Raw genomic sequence first — 18,881 nt, 5'->3', positions numbered from 1 at the left:
TCATAGAGCAAAGGTGCAGTGAGTTACAAGAAAGAACCAATTAGCTCAAAAGTCTGATATGGTTAAATTCAAGGCTACACTTGTTTTTCTTGCATTCTCACTATGTTAACTAATGTATTCCCAGGTGCACAGTGGATAAGAGATATGGGAACTTAGCAACAAGCATTGGCCCAATAATGAAATCCTACATCAGCACTAGCATTACTCTAATAACTTTTAACTCTTTTAAAGGCTCTATGTTTTAGGCTTTCTGTGCCTCTCACAGTTGGGAGGCTGTACATAATCACATGCGTAGCTGTAAGAGTCTGGATATACCTGCCAAGCAAGCTAGAATGCTAACAGAGGGAGTTTGATTTGAAATATTCCTCTCATGTCCAGGAAACTTATTAGCTATAACCCTAAGTTGATTTTTTCCAGAGAAAGGTGGTCAGGGTTAGCCCCCTGTTAATGTCAGAGGAGTTGGTGAAAGTCATGAAACAGTAAAACAGACAGATTCTGGTTTGGGGGTAGATGCTCGAGAAAGCCTAGGGAGCCCCTTAAGTTCTGAAGCCTTGCTTAACAGTTCTCTTCCACATGACCCTGTCATGGGTGGGATCTCCCGTGGCGGCTGCCAGCACCTAACCACTAGGCAACCAGGCAACTCCCTGGATGTCTTCTTTCTGGGGGATACCTGTTGAAGCATTTCACCCATTTTTGGTTCCTTTCTGTTTGAAAGGTTTCCTATGGTTGTGTGTGTGTGTGTGCTCAGTTGATCAGTCATGTCCAGTTCTTTGCAATGCCAGGGACTGTAACCTCTAGTCCCCTCTGTCCATGGAATTCTCCAGGCAAGAATACTGGAGTGAGTAGCTGTTCCCTTCTCCAGGGGGATCTTACTGACCAGAGATAAACCCCAGGTCTCCTACAATGTAGGTGAATTCTTTGCTGTCTGAGCTACCAGGGAAGTCAGGTAAGCCCTGACTGTAGTTAGATCTTGAAAATTTATTCATCTTTTATCTGGCAGTTTGCATCCTTTGATCACTATCTCCCCATTTTCCCCACCCCTGGTCCCTGGAGAAACTGGTTGCATGAAATCAAGATTAAATTGTGTAGAGTCTACAGAGATAAGAAAAGAGTTCTATACCTGTGGCAGTGAATGTAGGAGCATGTGAGAATACATAGCTGAGACCTAAAAATGTTATAGAAAATTGTAATTGTTATTGGCCCCATTTTAAAACTAAGAAACTGACATTTCTATAGGCTGGGTAACAAAGTTTTTAGAAACAGGTATTAATAGTTTCAGCTACAATTCATACTTAGAATTACAAGTTGATTCAAAAGAGGAAATATGAACTTTACTTTCATGAGAGGACTATAAAAGAATTTGAGAGCCATGTCTTAAAACTGCCACGTTTGTGCATGATCAGTCACTACACTCAGTCATGTCCAACTCTTTATGATCCCATGGACTGTAGTCCACCAGGCTCCTCTGTCCATGGGATTTCCCAGGCAAGAATACTGAAGTGGGTTGCCATTTCCTTCTCCAGGGGATCTTCTGAGCCAGGGATTGAACCCATGTCTCCTGTGTCTCCTGCATTGGCAGGAGGATTCTTCTGCACTATACCACCTGGGAAGCCCTTCCTCTGGTTACTTATCCTTTTTAAATGTATGTATATGTCTCTATCTAGTTACATACATATACATAAAACATCTGTTGTATATTATATATATGTAAATTATGTATACTGTATATACTTGTATTGCAGGTATATACTATATATAAACTGTTTTGCAGATAATTTTTCCCAGTCTCTGGCCTGTCTTCATTCTTTGCATTTTTGTAAACTATAAAGAGAATTAAATAGTTTGATTACAGAAAAATCCTTGGTTATAACTAATTGCAGAGATGGCTGGATCCTGGAGCTAAAAAGATGTTATCTGGATGAATTCTGTCTCCATTCCTTGACTGTACATCTTTCTGCATTAACTATTCTTCCTGGTGGGCTCTTTCTCTCCACAGTGGCCCTCAGAAGATTCTAGCTGCTTTCTTTCCAGGTTGATGTGTCAGGGAGAAGAGAGTGATTGTCATTCTGACCAATTCCAATATGCCTGTTACAGTTCAATCTGATTGGCTTACTTGCCAACTGTTACCAATTCATTGTGGCCAGAGAAATACAATTCTTTGGTTGGTTTAGGACTGGCTTCTCACTGAATCTTGTTATTCCGTTGCTAAGTCATGTCAGAATCTTTGTGACCCAATGGACTGAAGCACACCAGCCTTCCCTGTCCTTCACTATCTCCTGGAGTTTGCTCAAACTCATGTCCATTGAGTTGGTGATGCCATCCAACCATCTCATTCTCTGTCACCCTCGTCTCCTCCTGCTCTCAATCTTTCCCATCATCAGGGTGTTTTCCAATGAATTGGCTCTCTGCATCAGGTGGTCAAAGTATTAGAACTTCAGTTTCAGTAATGGTCCTTCCAATGAATATTCAGGGTTGATTTCATGATGTATATGGTGAAGGGAGAAGGCAGCAGGGGCAGATAGGGTATAGTAATAGATGTAATAATAACATGCGCCAATACAATATGCTTACTCTGATCCTAGCAGTGGGAGGGAACTATGAAGTCTGGGAATTCCCAGCCAGCCATAGTTCAAGGAATCTTTCAGAAAGGTTTGATTATGTTACCATCTCTTTTGATTGCTGAAGATGATTTCTCAGTCTTAACATAATTTTGCAATATTTTTAGATACTTGGTAGCAAGAGCCTTCCAACCTTTTTATTCATCAAGATTGTCATGCTTTCTCTATTTCCCACTTGATTCTATATTAATTTTAGGATCCCCTTAGCAATTTTCACAAATCTTTTGGGACTCTGCTTGGAATTGCATTGACTTTATAGAATAACATGAATAGAATTAACATTTTTACAACACTAAGTCTTCTAATTGATGAGCCTAATATAATTGTTAATTTATCTAGGTCAGCTTTAATTCCTCTTAACAGTTTTTTTTTTGGTAGTTTCTATTGTAGAGGTCTTGAATAACTTTATTTCTAGGCTTGTGGTATGTCTTCCTTTGTAAATATTTTAATTTAAATTTTGATTTTGGAGGCTAGCACATAGAATTGCAGTTTCCTTTTGTACATTGATCTTTTATCCATGACATTTATAAATTCAATTATTTATTCAAATGGTTTATGAGTTATTTTGGATTTTCATTGTATATAATCTTATCAAGACCAATAAAAGAAAGTCTTACTTGATTTCTAAATTTTACCCTTTCTTTTTCTTCTTTATAGTAATAAATAGAAATGATGAAAGTGAACATCTTTGCATTCTATATTTTGCCATTAAGTATAATAATAGTTATAAGTTTTTCATAGATAACTTTTAAAAAGGAAAGGAATTCTGTTCTACTATCTATTCCTCAATTGTGAAGATGTTTTTGAAAAAATACCTTGTAACTTAAAAAAATCTTTATTGGAGGATAATTGTATTATAATGTTGTGTTGGTTTCTGCAGTACAATAACATAAATAATCCATAATAAGTCATATATATATGGGAAGAGTTTTAAAAATCATTAATGGATAATGGATTTTATCTAGTGCCTTTTCTGCCTATGTCAAGGTCTTTAAAAATAATTCCTTGGTCTCTTAACGTGGAGAATTACTACATTCCTTGATTTTCAAGTGGTAAGACAACATGTATTCCTGGAATAAACCATACTTGTGAATGTTATAGATTAGCTTATTAACCTATTCATTTTGCTAGATTCAAAATGCTATTTAAAAAAATATTTCTGTGTCTGTGTTAGTGACGTTTGTCTTGTAATTTCTTTTATGTCAGTATGCTTTGTATCAGGTTCATGCTGCCTCATAAAAGTTGGAAACTGTTCTGAAGACTTTATATGAAATCTGAACTATCTATATCTATTCCTTATATATTTGGAAAAATTCACCAGGGAATCTGTATTTGGGTTTTCTTGACAGGAAGCTTTTGTAAAATAGTTTTACTGGTAAATTTGTGTGTGTGTGTGTGTGTAATGCTCAGTTTTGTCCATCTCTTTGCAACCCCATGGACTGTAGCCTGCCAGGTGCCACTGTTCATGGAATTTTCCAGGCAAGGATTCTGGAGTGGGTTGCCATTTCCTACTCCAGTGGTGATTTGTATTGAATGTATAAATAGACAAAAGATTATTTAAAATTTGTGTTTGTTTTGCTATATTGTATCTGTCCCTTCCATAACTTTCCAAATTTGTTGGCCTAAAGTTATTAATAAAATCCTATAATTTATTTTTAATGTCTAAAAGCTGTAATGATAATAATATCTCCTTTTTCATTCCTGATCTTGGTAATTTGTGTGGTCCCCCTTTTCTTCATCTTGGTAGGGATTTAGATATTTTAATTGTTTTTGAAGAACCAACTCTCAGTTTTATTCTACTTATAATTCTTTAATTTTTGGTCTTATTCCTTCTACTGAATTTGGGTTTAATTTTCTCATATTTTCCTAGCTAGTTGTGATAGATGCTTATGTCAGTGCCTGTCTTCTGTTTTGCGTAGTTTGCTTATAGAACCATCCCATCAGAATATTCTACCATTAACATTATCAGTTGCGATGCATTTGAGATGTATACAGAGAAACACCTTTATGTGCCTATTGTCATAAGGTCACAGGGTTTCCTTGTTGGAATGGAAAGAAAACTGGTTTGGGAACCAAGACACCTGTCTTCACTTTTCAACTCATTACCTCTGTGACCTTAGAAAAAAGTCATTTAAGCTTTCTGGTCCTTAGTTTAGTGTATTAGAAATGCACATAGGAAGTGCTACTGCAGTGGCCGGGGTGGGACTGCATCCTTTCTGTGCTATCAGAAACACTTCCTTCTCAAGGACTTCCCTGGTGGTCCAGTGGTTAAGACTCTGTGCCTCCAATGATGGGGGTGTAGGTTTGATCCCTGGTCAGGGAACTAAGACCATTGGAACTAAGATGTTACATGCCATGGGGCCATACCCATGTCCAATACCGTGGAGAAGTTTGCTATTGCTGCTGCTGCTGCTAAGTCACTTCAGTCGTGTCCGACTCTGTGTGACCCCATAGACAGCAGCCCGCCAGGCTCCCCCGTCCCTGGGATTCTCCAGGCAAGAACACTGGACTGGGTTGCCATTTCCTTCTCCAAGGCACGAAAGTGAAAAGTGAAAGTGAAGTCGCTCAGTCGTGTCTGACTCTTCACAACCCCATGGACTGCAGCCCACTAGGCTCTGCCATCCATGGGATTTTCCAGGCAAGAGTACTGGAGTGGGGTGCCATTGCCTTCTCCGGTGGAGAAGTTTAGAAGACTTAAATCTGTTTCAGAGAAGGCTTTGAAGAGAAGGGGCTGATTTGGTTTTATGATAAGAGGGAAGAGGTAAGAGAAAAATAATATTTCATAAGTTTCACTCTGTGTCATTCACTATCTTAATACTCAAGATATTTCTATGTATTAATCTTTTTGATTGTCACAAAAATTTATGAGGCAGATACTTATCCACTTGACACAAATAGGGAAACAGCACACATGAGCTCAAATAATTGGCAGGTGTTATACATGTAGTGAAACTACGTCTGAATTCAGAGTGCATGATTTTTATAACTACACTATATTGCCTCCAGTGACCAAAGAATTCTGAAGAACCAGTTAGAGAAAGCAGGCTTATTTGTGGTTAGACAGGGAACTGCTAGGGTCAGCTGAGACTGAGACAGCATTTTGGAGTGACCTTCACTTGGCATCTTCTAGGCAAGCTCCACATATCTTTCCAATTATCCACAGAATATAAACTCCTTATCTTATGGAAGGAGTGTGGTTACAAGGGAAGGAAAGAATCCATTTAATAAAGTATAAGACCTAATTAAAAAAGACACATGCACCCCAGTGTTCATTGATGGACCTAGAGAATGTCATACAGAATGAAGTAAGTCAGAGAAAAGCAAATACTGTATATTAATTCATATATATGAAATCTAGAAAAATAGTATAGATGATATTTGCAAAGCAGAAATAGAGACACAGGTGTAGAGAACAAATATATGGATACCAAGGGGAAACGATGGGGTGGGAGGAATTGGGAGACTGATATTGACACATATATACTACTTATACTGTGTATAAAATAGATAACCTACTGTATAGCACAAGGAACTCTACTTAATGCACTGTGATGACCTGAATGGGAAGGAAGTATGTACACGTATAACTGATTCATTTTTCTGTATAGTAGAAACTAACACAACATTGTAAAGCAACTATACTCCAATAAAAATTAAAAAAAATAAAATATGAGACCAATACGTACAGCTGATCGTTAGCAATATATGCATATTAATAGTTTGATTCAACTGAAATAGTTATGGTTTATTGAACTGTTTGTTACTCTGTGCAGGGAACTCTTTGAAACACTTTATAGCTCCAACGTATTTACTCTTCACACACAAAAATTTTGAGATACCTCTTTTCCAGCTGGAACCATGAAGTGTGCAGAAGAGGAAAAAAAAGGAGGTTCCTACTGTGCCTGAAACCCCTAAGAAAAAGCAAAAGAATTTCACAGAGCTTAAGATTAAGCACCTGAGAAAGAAGTTTGCCCAAAAGATGCTTTGAAAGGCAAGGAGGAAGCTTATCTATGACAAAGCTAAGCATTACCACAAGGAATACATGCAGATGTACAGAACTGAAATTCGAATGGCTAGGATGGAACAAAAAGCTGGCAACTTCTATGTACCTGCAGAACCCAAATTGGCATTGGTCGTCAGGATCAGAGGTGTCAGCGGCGTGAGCCCAAAGGTTCAAAAGGTGCTACAGCTTCTTCGCCTCTGGCAGATCTTCAGTAGCACCTTTGTGAAGCTCAGCAAGGCTTCAGTTAACATGCTGAGAGTTGTGGAGCCATACATTCCCAAGAGATCGAGCAATCAACACGTTACCTGTCAGGGCAATTTGCTTCTTGCTGATTTTTCCATAACCATGTTTGTTACGGACTTCAGATTTGGGTACGTCTGGCGTGCTGCAATTCATGGGGTCGCAAAGAGTCGGACACGACTGAGCGACTGAACTGAACTGAACTGAACTGAACTGATGCAATGTATGGCTCCACAATTCTGTGAATGACACAGAGTGAAACTCATGAAATATTAAATATTATTTTTCTCTTACCTCTTCCCTCTTATCATAAAACCAAATAAGCCCCTTCTTTTCAAAGCCTTTTCTGAAACAAATTTAAGTCTTCTAAACTTCTCCACTGGAGAAGGCAATGGCACCCCACTCCAGTACTCTTGCCTGGAAAATCCCATGGACGGCAGAGCCTGGTGGGCTGCAGTCCATGGGGTTGTGGAGTCAGACATGACTGAGCGACTTCACTTTCACTTTTCACTTTCATGCCTTGGAGAAGGAAATGGCAACCCACTCCAGTGTTCTTGCCTGGAGAATTATTCATCTTTTGAGGATGCTTGAGCTACCAAAGATAAACTATAGAATCTGCATAGATATAATGAGATTCACTCAAGGAGTGATTTTGATACAAAAACTCTTAGAATTCCCTGCTCTCATATTAAACCATGTGTGTTTGCACGTGCTCAGTCTTGTTTGACTCTTTGCAATCCTGCAGACTGTAGACCACCAGCCTTCTCTGTCCATGGGATTTCAAAGGCAAGAGTACTGGAGTGGTTGCCATTTCCTCCTCCAGGGATCTTCCAGACTCAGGGATTGGACCTGTGTTTCTTGTGTCTCCTGCACTGGCAGGGGAATAAACCGTAAAGAGAAGTAATATTCAGGTAGAAAGTGAGGAGAGACATGAAGTCCATAAGAGCTATAAAAATGGTATCATGAGAGAGGTGGAATTTTTAGATCTTCAGGTTTAGTTTTGCTACATTTGTTAGTATACACGCAAATGGGTTGCGAGGTCCTAAGTTGAGTTTGTGCTACCAGGAACCTCCACAGGGCCCTTTGGATGTCTTTGTTCCTCAGGCTGTAGATGAAGGGGTTCAGCATGGGGGTGACCACAGTGTACACCACCGAGGCTGCTGCATCCTTCCTGGGAGATTGTGAGATGGCTGAGCTGAGGTACATATCCAGGGCTGTTCCATAAAATAAGCAAACAACTGCCAGGTGAGAACCACAGGTGGCAAAGGCTTTGTACATCCCACCTGATGAGGGGACTCTCAGAATGGAGACAAGAATTTTACAGTAAGAGAAAATGATTCCTGAGATAGAGAGAAAACCAGTCAAGGCACCGATAGTATAGCTGACTGTGTTATCGGTGAAAGTGTCAGAACAAGCAAGGTTGAGCAGTTGAGAAGGGTCACAGAAGAAACTAGAAATTTCTACATCCTTGAAACAGGTAAGTTGTAACACAATCACATTGTGCACCTGGGAGTCCAAAGGGCTAACACAAAAGGACACCAAAACTAAGGAGCAACACAGGCATGGGTTCATGATGACCGTGTAGTGCAGTGGGTGACAGATGGCCACAAATCTGTCATAGGCATCACAGTAAGAAGCATACAATCCATACATGCAAAAAGGATAAAAATAGACATCTGAGTCAGGCAACCTGAATAGGAGATGACTCTGCTGTGAGACTGGATGTCCACAATCATTTTGGGGACTGTGGTGGAGATGAAACCTATGTCAACCGAGGACAGATTGGAGAGGAAGAAGTACATGGGGGTGTGGAGGCAGGGGTCAGAGGTGACGGCTAATACGATGAGCAGGTTCCCCAGCATGATGACCAGGTACATGGACAGGAAAAGGACACAGAGCAAAGGCTGCAGTTCTGAATCATCTGAGAGTCCCAGGAGGAAGAATTCTGAGACACTTGTTAGATTTCCAGTTCTGTGTATCTCGGACACCTTTGGAAAAAGAAAAGAGGGCTGGAAACAAAGGAAATAAGTAAACGGGCATTGAGACTGTGTCCATATTTTGGATTCAAGCAACTTATTTATAATATACACACCTGTTCCTCCAGCAATATTTCTCACTATGACAAATTCTATTTGCTTAGAATTTTTCCTTCTTGGTTTCTGTTAGACACATCTGTCTACAAACTCTTAGATTATAAAACTTCACAGAAAAGTGAAAGGGAACAAGAACATTAGAATTAATACATCTATGATCTCAGTTAAATACAGCCTACTTCTTTAGAAGTAATACAGAAAGAAATTCCCTTCCCCCTTTAAGAAAAAATATAATTCAAAGAAATTAAACATTTGTATAAATCTTATTTAAATTAAATTCTAGTTCTTTCCTTTATTTGGAATATTTTTACATCTCTATGAAATGAAGAAATTGTTCATCTGGATTCGAAACTAAAAATGAATGTTTACAATCAGAAAACATATTTAGGTGATATTCAGAGTTTTATTATTGGTTTTCCTGTCTTCCCTCCTTCACGAAATAAATGATTACTCAATTATCAGGGTTGCATTTAAAAAATCATTTAGTATATACTTCATTTGACTTTGGTGGACTTAAAAATTTGATCTGTATGGTTTAATTCAGCACACGTGATCATACAGAATTAGTGACTATAATTATGACATTAGCATACAGAGCATTGTCAATGATTAAATGATAATGAAATTTTAGAAACGTTCTTGAAATTTTTTTTTTTAATCGTATACGGTGTTTGTTTCCATACCAGCTCAGTTAAATGTCTAATGTGTGAGACCACTTTACATTTTTTGGAGTCCATTCTTTGCTGGTGAACTAATACTCCTTTATTGTTTTTCTTTTCTTTTTTTTTTTCAGTTTATTGAAGTGATTGACAAAATTGCTTATATTTGGGTTTTGCCACATGAAGTTTATGAAAACTTGTACAAAATGATGATTTACTACAATTCAAATTGTGACTACCACAATCAAATTAATTAATGTATATGTCACCTTACATAGCTTCTATTTGTGCTAACGTGTTTGTGGTGTAAGGTAAACAAACCTTACATAGCAGATTTCAAGAACACAACACAAAATTATTAATTATAGTCATCAGACTGCATATTAGATCCCCAGAATGTATTCATTTTTTAGCAAAAGTTTATATCCTTTGACCAACATTTCTCTACCTTCTCCACCACTAGGCCTCACAACTACAGCTCTTTTTAAAAACTTCTTATTAAAAAAAAATCTTCTTATTTTATATTGGGGTGTAGTCAGTTAACAATGTTGTGATAGTTTCAGGTGGACAGCAAAGGAACTCAGCCATACACATAAATGTACCCATTCTCCCTCAAAATCCCCTTCCCTTCACACTAACACATAACATTGAGCAGAGTTCCCTGTGCTATACAAAAAGTCCTTGTTGGTTGTACATGTGTACCTTTGGCCAATTCATGTCGATGTATGGCAAAAACTATCACAATATTTTAATTATCTTCCATTAAAATAAGTAAATTAATTAAAAACATAAATGTAATGCAGAACAAAAAAAATATAACAGAGGGTTCATGTTGATTCCTCTCTATATCTCCCCTCATGCCTGAGTAATATCCCATTGTTTATATGCACTCCACATTTTCTTTACCTGTTCATCTGTCAACAGACATATATCCATATTCTATTTCAAAAAGTATTGCAATGACAAGGGAGTGTGTTGTGAAAAAGTTTTAAATAGAATAATGCAAACACATCTGAGCAGTTTTCTTATCTATGAAATTGTGATAGTAATTGAACCTACCAATAGGACCATTGCAAGAAAGTTTTAAAAAATCATTTATATTGATTAGAGCAGTGATTTTCAGTTCCATTTCACTAATTATTTACATGTGCTTATTTAAAAATGCTTAGTTACCCTGACCTCAGCCTAGAACTGATTTCAGCACCTCTATAGGTGAGTGTCTCCCTTCTGTGAACCAGGGCTTGATCAACACTGCCTTAGAATGAATATTGCCCAACACTTAGAAAAGTCTCCATGAATATTATTGATTAATACTGTCATGAATACCACACTTATTCTTAAAATATAAACATGTAATAATATTTCTTCAGATCCCAAATATTGTAGAAATTTGAAACTTTAATGATAAAATTTAACTTCTCTTGGAACCTTAGTTCAATCCCACTTCCCTGCATACACGTCCCCAAAGCAACCAGTGTGATGAACTTGACATATGTTTTCTTGTAAATGTTTTCATAATGTCAATATTCATTTACATATCCATAACCAGCTTCGAGGGTTTCTGTAGTAGCTCAGACAGTAAAGAATCCACCTGCAAAGCAGGAGACCTGGGTTCAATCCCTAGGTCAGGTAGATCCCCTGGAGAAGGAAATGGCAACCCACTCCAGTATTTTTGCCTGGAGAATTCCATGGATAGAGGAGCCTCACGGACTACAGTCCATGGGGCACAAAGAGTTGGACAAGATGGAGTGACTAACACACATACAACCAGCTTTTAAAAAACTTCCCTAAAAAAATAATATCCATATTGCCTCTGAATGCACTTTGTTACCACACCATTTGGTTAAGTCTCTTGTGAAGTATGTACAACTACATCAAACAATTTTCTGACACACATTATTACATAAGGAAAGACAGCATTTTCTTCAATTGGTAAATTCATATTTATATAAATTAATTTCACTTTAACAAATTTAACACATTTAAGTGCAGTAATATATAATTTGATATATTTTGAAAAAGCAAGAGAGTTCCAGAAAAACATCTATTTCTGCTTTATTGACTATGCCAAAGCCTTTGACTGTGTGGATCACAATAAACTGTGGAAAATTCTGAAAGAGATGGGAATACAAGACCACCTGACCTGCCTCTTGAGAAATCTGTATGCAGGTCAGGAAGCAACAGTTAGAACTGGACATGGAACAACAGACTGGTTCCAAATAGGAAAAGGAGTATGTCAAGGCTGTATATTGTCACCCTGCCTATTTAACTTCTATGCAGAGTACATCATGAGAAACGCTGGACTGGAAGAAACACAAGCTGGAATCAAGATTGCTGGGAGAAATATCAATAACCTCAGATATGCAGATGACACCACCCTTATGGCAGAAAGTGAAGAGGAACTAAAAAGCCTCTTGATGAAAGTGAAAGTGGAGAGTGAAAAAGTTGGCTTAAAGCCCAACATTCAGAAAACGAAGATCATGGCATCCGGTCCCATCACTTCATGGGAAATAGATGGGGAAACAGTAGAAATAGTGTCAGACTTTATTTTTGGGGGTTCCAAAATCACTGCAGATGGTGACTTCAGCCATGAAATCAAAAGACGCTTACTCTTTGGAAGAAAAGTTATGACCAACCTAGACAGCATATTCAAAAGCAGAGACATTACTTTGCCGACTAAGCTCCATCTAGTCAAGGCTATGGTTTTTCCTGTGGTCGTGTATGGATGTGAGAGTTGGACTGTGAAGAAGGCTGAGCGCCGAAGAATTGATGCTTTTAAACTGTGGTGTTGGAGAAGACTCTTGAGAGTCCCTTGGACTGCAAGGAGATCCAACCAGTCCATTCTGAAGGAGATCAACCCTGGGATTTCTTTGGAAGAAATGATGCTAAAGCTGAAACTCCAGTACTTTGGCCACCTCATGCGAAGAGTTGACTCATTGGAAAAGACTTTGATGCTGGGAGGGATTGGGGGCAGGAAGAGAAGGGGACGACAGAGGATGAGATGGCTGGGTGGCATCACCGACTCGATGGACGTGAGTCTGAGTGAACTCCGGGAGTTGGTGAGGGACAGGGAGGCCTGGCATGCTGCGATTCATGGGGTCACAAAGAGTCTGAACTGAACTGAACTGAGCTGATATATTAAATAAATATTTAGTTTACATTGCATATATTATTTTTATTTATATCAGTTCCTGCTTCCAACAATCCAATGAACATTCTTGTACATTTCTCTGTTTCAGACAAATGGAAATTAGTACATAACATGTGAGTGGTAATCAGTTAAGTTCTCTCAGTGGGTGCATAACCAGTTTGGTATGTGCATGCTCAGTTGTGTCTGACTCCATGTGACCCCATGGACTGGAGCCCACCAGGCTCCTCTGTAAGGATACAGAGGAGCCAGGCTCCATGTAAGAATACTGGAGTGGGTTGCCGCTTCCTTCTACAGGGAACCTTCCCAACCCAGGGATCAAACCTGGGCCTCCTGCATCACAGGTAGATTCTTTGTTGTCTGAGCCACCAGGAAAGCTAATTCCCTGTACTCGTTTCAGTGCAAATATAATATTCTGTCAACTGCATCCAATGCCATTTTCACCTTGTATAGGAAATCTTCTCAACCTTAAATTTCAAAGCTGGACTGCAGTTTGCATGACTATTCACTGAAAACCTTACAGTCATCCATGTTAGTGCCATTATGACCTCTGTAAACTGCAACCTCAGTCCCATGATTCGCAGATTCTCACTGAACCAAAAGAGGATGAAGTAATTATCTACCTTCCTATCACCTATGGGAGCCAAGTAGGTCTGAAAAGAAACACACCAGCTACAGTGGAGATGACTGAGAGCTGGTGCAGGAAAAAGCAGATCAGTGATAAGAGTCCTGGGTCTTTCATCCTTGTAAGTGAAATATGTGCAATTATCTCAAGCTCTCTGTGCTTCTCTTCTTGGACATGAAGATCTAACACCTACTCTAGAATACATGTGGCACCAGAGGGAAGTTGGAAACAATAAATATTTGGTCAGTTGTATAAAGAATTTTAATCATTATTGGGATAATGTGTTTATTAATAGGGCTTTCCATGAGGTGCTAGTGGTAAAAATCCTGCCTGCCAATGCAGGAGACATAAGAGATGCAGGTCAGAAAGATCTCCTGGATGAGGGCTTGGCAACCCACTCCAGTATTCTTGCCTGGAAAACTCCATTGACAGAGGGGCCTGGCAGGAGACAGTCCATGGGGTAGCAAATAGCTGGACACAACTGAAGTGACTTAGTACACATGCATGTTTATTAATTAAGTGCAAAGCCCAAAATGTAATGATGTATCATGGAGTATATGACAGAGAGATCAAAGCCTTTCCTATCTCAGAGGTGGAGCACAGAAAACATCAAATCCTAAAATATGGCTAGGCACGTGAATTAAAATGTGCATGTCCTCTTCTTTTCTAACTCTTTCCCCCCATTTTACCAAAATTTCTTCAATGACTTCTCAATGATTGAATGTTGCAGATGCTATTAAATGGAAAATAACAAGTCTCAAAGGAAGTCCATGAACAGACAGAAACAACCAGTGTTTTAACTTTTCTCTAGTCCTGTGGGACTTTCTGAAAAGGATGAAAACACTGACATAATTGGTCCACTGTGTGGACCATATTGCTCACATGTTGTTTCCATGAAAAAAAGAGTTTATTCAACACTTAACTGGGTATTTTTATCCTTGGTGTCTCTTCTGCACCAACAAGATACAGGTTTTGGGGAATCAGAAATAAATGAGCCTCAGTCAGTTCTCTTAGTCTAGGAAGAATGTACTTGTAGAAACTAAAATGTCCTGTCGCATGGAACAAAATAGAAAGCCCAGAGATAAATCCACACACATATGGACACCTTATCTTTGACAAAGGAGGCAAGAATATACAATGGAGTAAAGACAATCTCTTTAACAAGTGGTGCTGGGAAAACTGGTCAACCACTTGCAAAAGAATGAAACTAGATCACTTTCTAACACCACACACAAAAATAAACTCAAAATGGATTAAAGATCTAACTGTAAGACCAGAAACTATTAAACTCCTAGAGGAGAACACAGGCAAAACACTCTCCGACATAAATCACAGCAGGATCCTCTATGATCCACCTCCCAGAATTCTGGAAATAAAAGCAAAAATAAACAAATGGGATCTAATTAAAATTAAAAGCTTCTACACAACAAAGGAAACTATAAGCAAGGTGAAAAGACAGCCTTCTGAATGGGAGAAAATAATACCAAATGAAGCAACTGACAAACAACTAATCTCAAAAATATACAAGCAACTAATGCAGCTCAATTCCAGAAAAATAAACAACCCAATCAAAAAATGGGCCAAAGAACTAAATAGACATTTTTCCAAAGAAGACATACGGATGGCTAACAAACACATGAAAAGATGCTCAACATTACTCATTATTAGAGAAATGCAAATCAAAACCACAATGAGGTACCACTTCACACCAGTCAGAATGGCTGCGATTCAAAAATCTGCAAGCAATAAATGCTGGAGAGGGTGTGGAGAAAAGGGAACCCTCCTACACTGTTGGTGGGAATGCAAACTAGTACAGCCACTATGGAGAACAGTGTGGAGATTCCTTAAAAAATTGCAAATAGAACTACCTTATGACCCAGCAATCCCACTTCTGGGCATACACACCAAGGAAACCAGAATTGAAAGAGACACATGTACCCCAATGTTCATCACAGCACTGTTTATAATAGCCAGGACATGGAAACAACCTAGATGTCCATCAGCAGATGAATGGATAAGAAAGCAGTGGTACATATACACAATGGAGTATTACTCAGCCGTTAAAAAGAATTCATTTGAATCAGTTCTGATGAGATGGATGAAACTGGAGCCGATTATACAGAGTGAAGTAAGCCAGAAAGAAAAACACCAATACAGTATACTAACACATATATATGGAATTTAGAAAGATGGCAATGACGACCCTGTATGCAAGACAGCAAAAAAGACACAGATGTGTATAATGGACTTTTGGACTCAGAGGGAGCGGGAGAGGGTGGGATGATTTGGGAGAATGGCATTCTAACATGTATGCTATCATGTAAGAATCGAATCGCCAGTCTATGTCTGACGCAGGATACAGTACGCTTGGGGCTGGTGCATGGGGATGACCCAGAGAGATGTTATGGGGAGGGAGGTGGGAGGGGGCTTCATGTTTGGGAACGCATGTAAGAATTAAAGATTTTAAAATTAAAAAAATAAAAAAATAAAAATATATAAAAAAAAGAAAAAAAAATAATCAAAAAATAAAATAAAATAAAATAAAATAAAATGTCCTGTCAGGGATGTAAGGAAACCACAACATCAGATCTAGAGATATTTAAACCTGATGATATGACAAATAGCCTTATCATTATTAGTAACAAAATCAAATATGTATTTTTCCCTTTCTTTGTGCATCCATCACATAGTTATTGCATTGAGGGTGAGCCTGTTTGCTTAGTCCCAATCCAGTGGTTCTGTATTAGTGAGGAATCCCTCAGTTGATAATCCTAAATCTCAAAGATTCTAAGAAATTACCCCACAGTACACTAAGAATGAGTGAAGCAAACAGGATTCAAAACTAAATGTTTTTCTTCTCTGAGTCCCATGCCCTAAATTTCATTGTTTATAGACTTTCTGAAAGTTTTCAGCAGAGGTAGAGAGGTATAACTATGGATACATCTGGAGTATATGATTTTAAATGTTTTCAGTTTCCTTAATAGGACTGGACCCTAAGACTGATTTTGTGTCTCCTTCATGATTGACTTAGCTCATTCTAACTATAGAGGAGAAAGTGGACCGGTGAAGTGAAATCAAAGAACAGCATCAACAGAGATCTACCCTAAAGTATCAGGTGCCAGTTATTTCTACGGCTTCATCTGTGATCTCAGACATTCTTCCTATAGTATATGTGGCAAGTGATACCTGCCCAACACTGTGCCCTCCAGACAACTCCAAGGGGAAGGGCACAGTAAGCAGGGAGTCTCTGCCAGGAAGTGACAGGACTGTTTGGGTGAAAAGGGGAAGTCTGCCCTGATGCTCTGTGTCTGGAGTCAGTCTGCCCAGACTGACAGGCTTCAGACTTGGCTTTAACACTTTAACATGAAGTGGTAGATATGACATAAAATGCTCTGCTTCTTTCCTCTTATTTAAGTAATAATAATGTGTGCACTAATAATTTGGGAAAGATTATGCAGACAGAATCAAGCAAGAAACATAAAACGTGCCTCAGAGCCTGATACTTAGGAAGCCTTGAATAACAGTACATGATGTTATGATGAGCTTTATCCTCCTCATTTTCATCATCTTTTCATCACCATTTCATTTTATTTAAATGTGTGAAAGAAAGTTTACAGAGACCCATTAGGTGCTCTGATGGGAAGGATGCCAGTCAGAATCAGAACCAGTAAGGCGTATGCAGAACTCTGAATGAGAGTTCTCATATGCCAACCAGAACCAAATACATAAATTTCAAAAGTCACTATTCCAAAACCATGTAGATGGGTGTCTTCCTACCTTTCTATGAAAACTATCATATTTGTTGCTCTTGAGGAGGAAATAATGCTGAAATAGTCCCGCTGTCAACCACTGTCTCCCTCTGCACTTACTGGGCTAGGCTGCATTTCTGCTGGAGCATGACCAAGGAGCACAGACTCACTGTCCCTCTCCTGCCTGGCGTGTGATGAAGTCTCAGGGTCCCTCCTCAGGATGGGCAGGAAGACATATTCAGACTGGACCTTCTGATGCAGGTTCCTACAAAGGATGGAGACATAGGTGTGGACTCACAATATTAGAACCGGCAAACTAAAGAGCTGGAGGCACTGGCCAATTATTTTTAATGGTATGACTTTAGGGCTCAATGCCCAAAGCTCATCATTAGTCAGTTGGTCCATGTTATCCCAATCTCTGGAGATTTGTTAATACAGAAAGGAAAAGGAGAAAAGTGAATGTCCTGCGAATGTCCCTCCTCTCCTCAGGTGGTTGTGCACCTCTCCGCTTTACTTCTTACTTCCAAGTTGCAGGAGGATAACATAAAATTCAGACTTTTTTCTCAATTTAATCACACAATGTATGATTTTTGATATTTGTAAGTCTCTTTATTTATCATGAAATCTAGGCATTTTAGGACTTTTTACCAGGGTGTGATACACTTTCCATTTTCTCAGTTAGTTGCCTCTAGGTATAAATTATTGGTTTCATTGCTTTACTCCTTGCTTAGAATGGCATTTTATATCATGAAGATTTACATTTTTTATCTCTAATTTGAATGAATCTTTGTTTCTGAGTTTTTCTCTAATGGAATTACATTGCCATATTAAAAAATATTATTAAAAAAATTATTGGAATACAGTTGACTTACTGGTATTTTAGTTTCAGGTGTACAAGAAAGTGAATCAGTTATACATCATACATATCCACTGTTTTTTAGATTTTTTCCCAAATTAGTCTCACAGAATATTGAGAAGGGTTCACTATGCTATACAGTTGAGTTCAGTTCAGTTCAGTTCAGTCAGTTCTTTGCGACCCCATGGACTGCAGCATGCCAGGCCTCCCTGTCCATCACCAACTCCCGGAGTTTACCTAAACCCATGTCCATTGAGTTGGTGATTCCATCCAACCATCTCATCCTCTGTCGTCTCCTTCTTCTCCCACCTTCAATCTTTTCCAGCATCAGGGTCTTTTCAAATGAGTCAGCTCTTTGCATCAGATGGCCAAAGTATTGGAGTTTCAGCTTCAGCATCAGTCCTTCCAATGAACACTCAGGACTGATCTCCTTTAGGTTGGACTGGTTGGATCTCCTTGGAGTCCAAGGGGCTCTCAAGAGTCTTCTTCAACACCACAGTTCAAAATCATCAATTCTTTGGTGATTAGCTTGCTTGATAGTCTAACTCTCACATCCATACATGACTACTGGAAAAACCATAGCCTTGACTAGACAGACCTTTGTTGGCAAAGTAATGTCTCTGCTTTTTAATATGCTGTCTAGGTTGGTCTTAGCTTTTTTTTCCAGGAGCAAGCATCTTTTAATTTCATGGCTGCAGTCACCATCTGCGTTGATTTTGGAGCCCCCGAAAATAAAATCTGTCACAGTTTCCATTGTTTTTCCATCTATTTGCCATGAAGTGATGGGACTGGATGCCATGATCTTAGTTTTCTGAATGTTGAGCTTTAAGCCCACTTTTTACCTCTCCTCTTTCACTTTCATCAAGAGGCTCTTTAGTTCTTCTTCACTT

The 18,881-nt window shown here is 38.7% G+C and overlaps 1 pseudogene; it reads right to left on the bottom strand.

Moving 5' to 3' along the window:
* On the bottom strand, positions 7,681 to 9,017 carry LOC102184615 (annotated as a pseudogene).

The sequence above is a fragment of the Capra hircus genome, chromosome 7 (assembly GCF_001704415.2).
Source record: "Capra hircus breed San Clemente chromosome 7, ASM170441v1, whole genome shotgun sequence".
NCBI lineage: Eukaryota > Metazoa > Chordata > Mammalia > Artiodactyla > Bovidae > Capra > Capra hircus.
The sequence above is the reverse complement of the archived record's forward strand: the minus strand, read 5'-3'. Positions and strand labels throughout refer to the sequence as shown.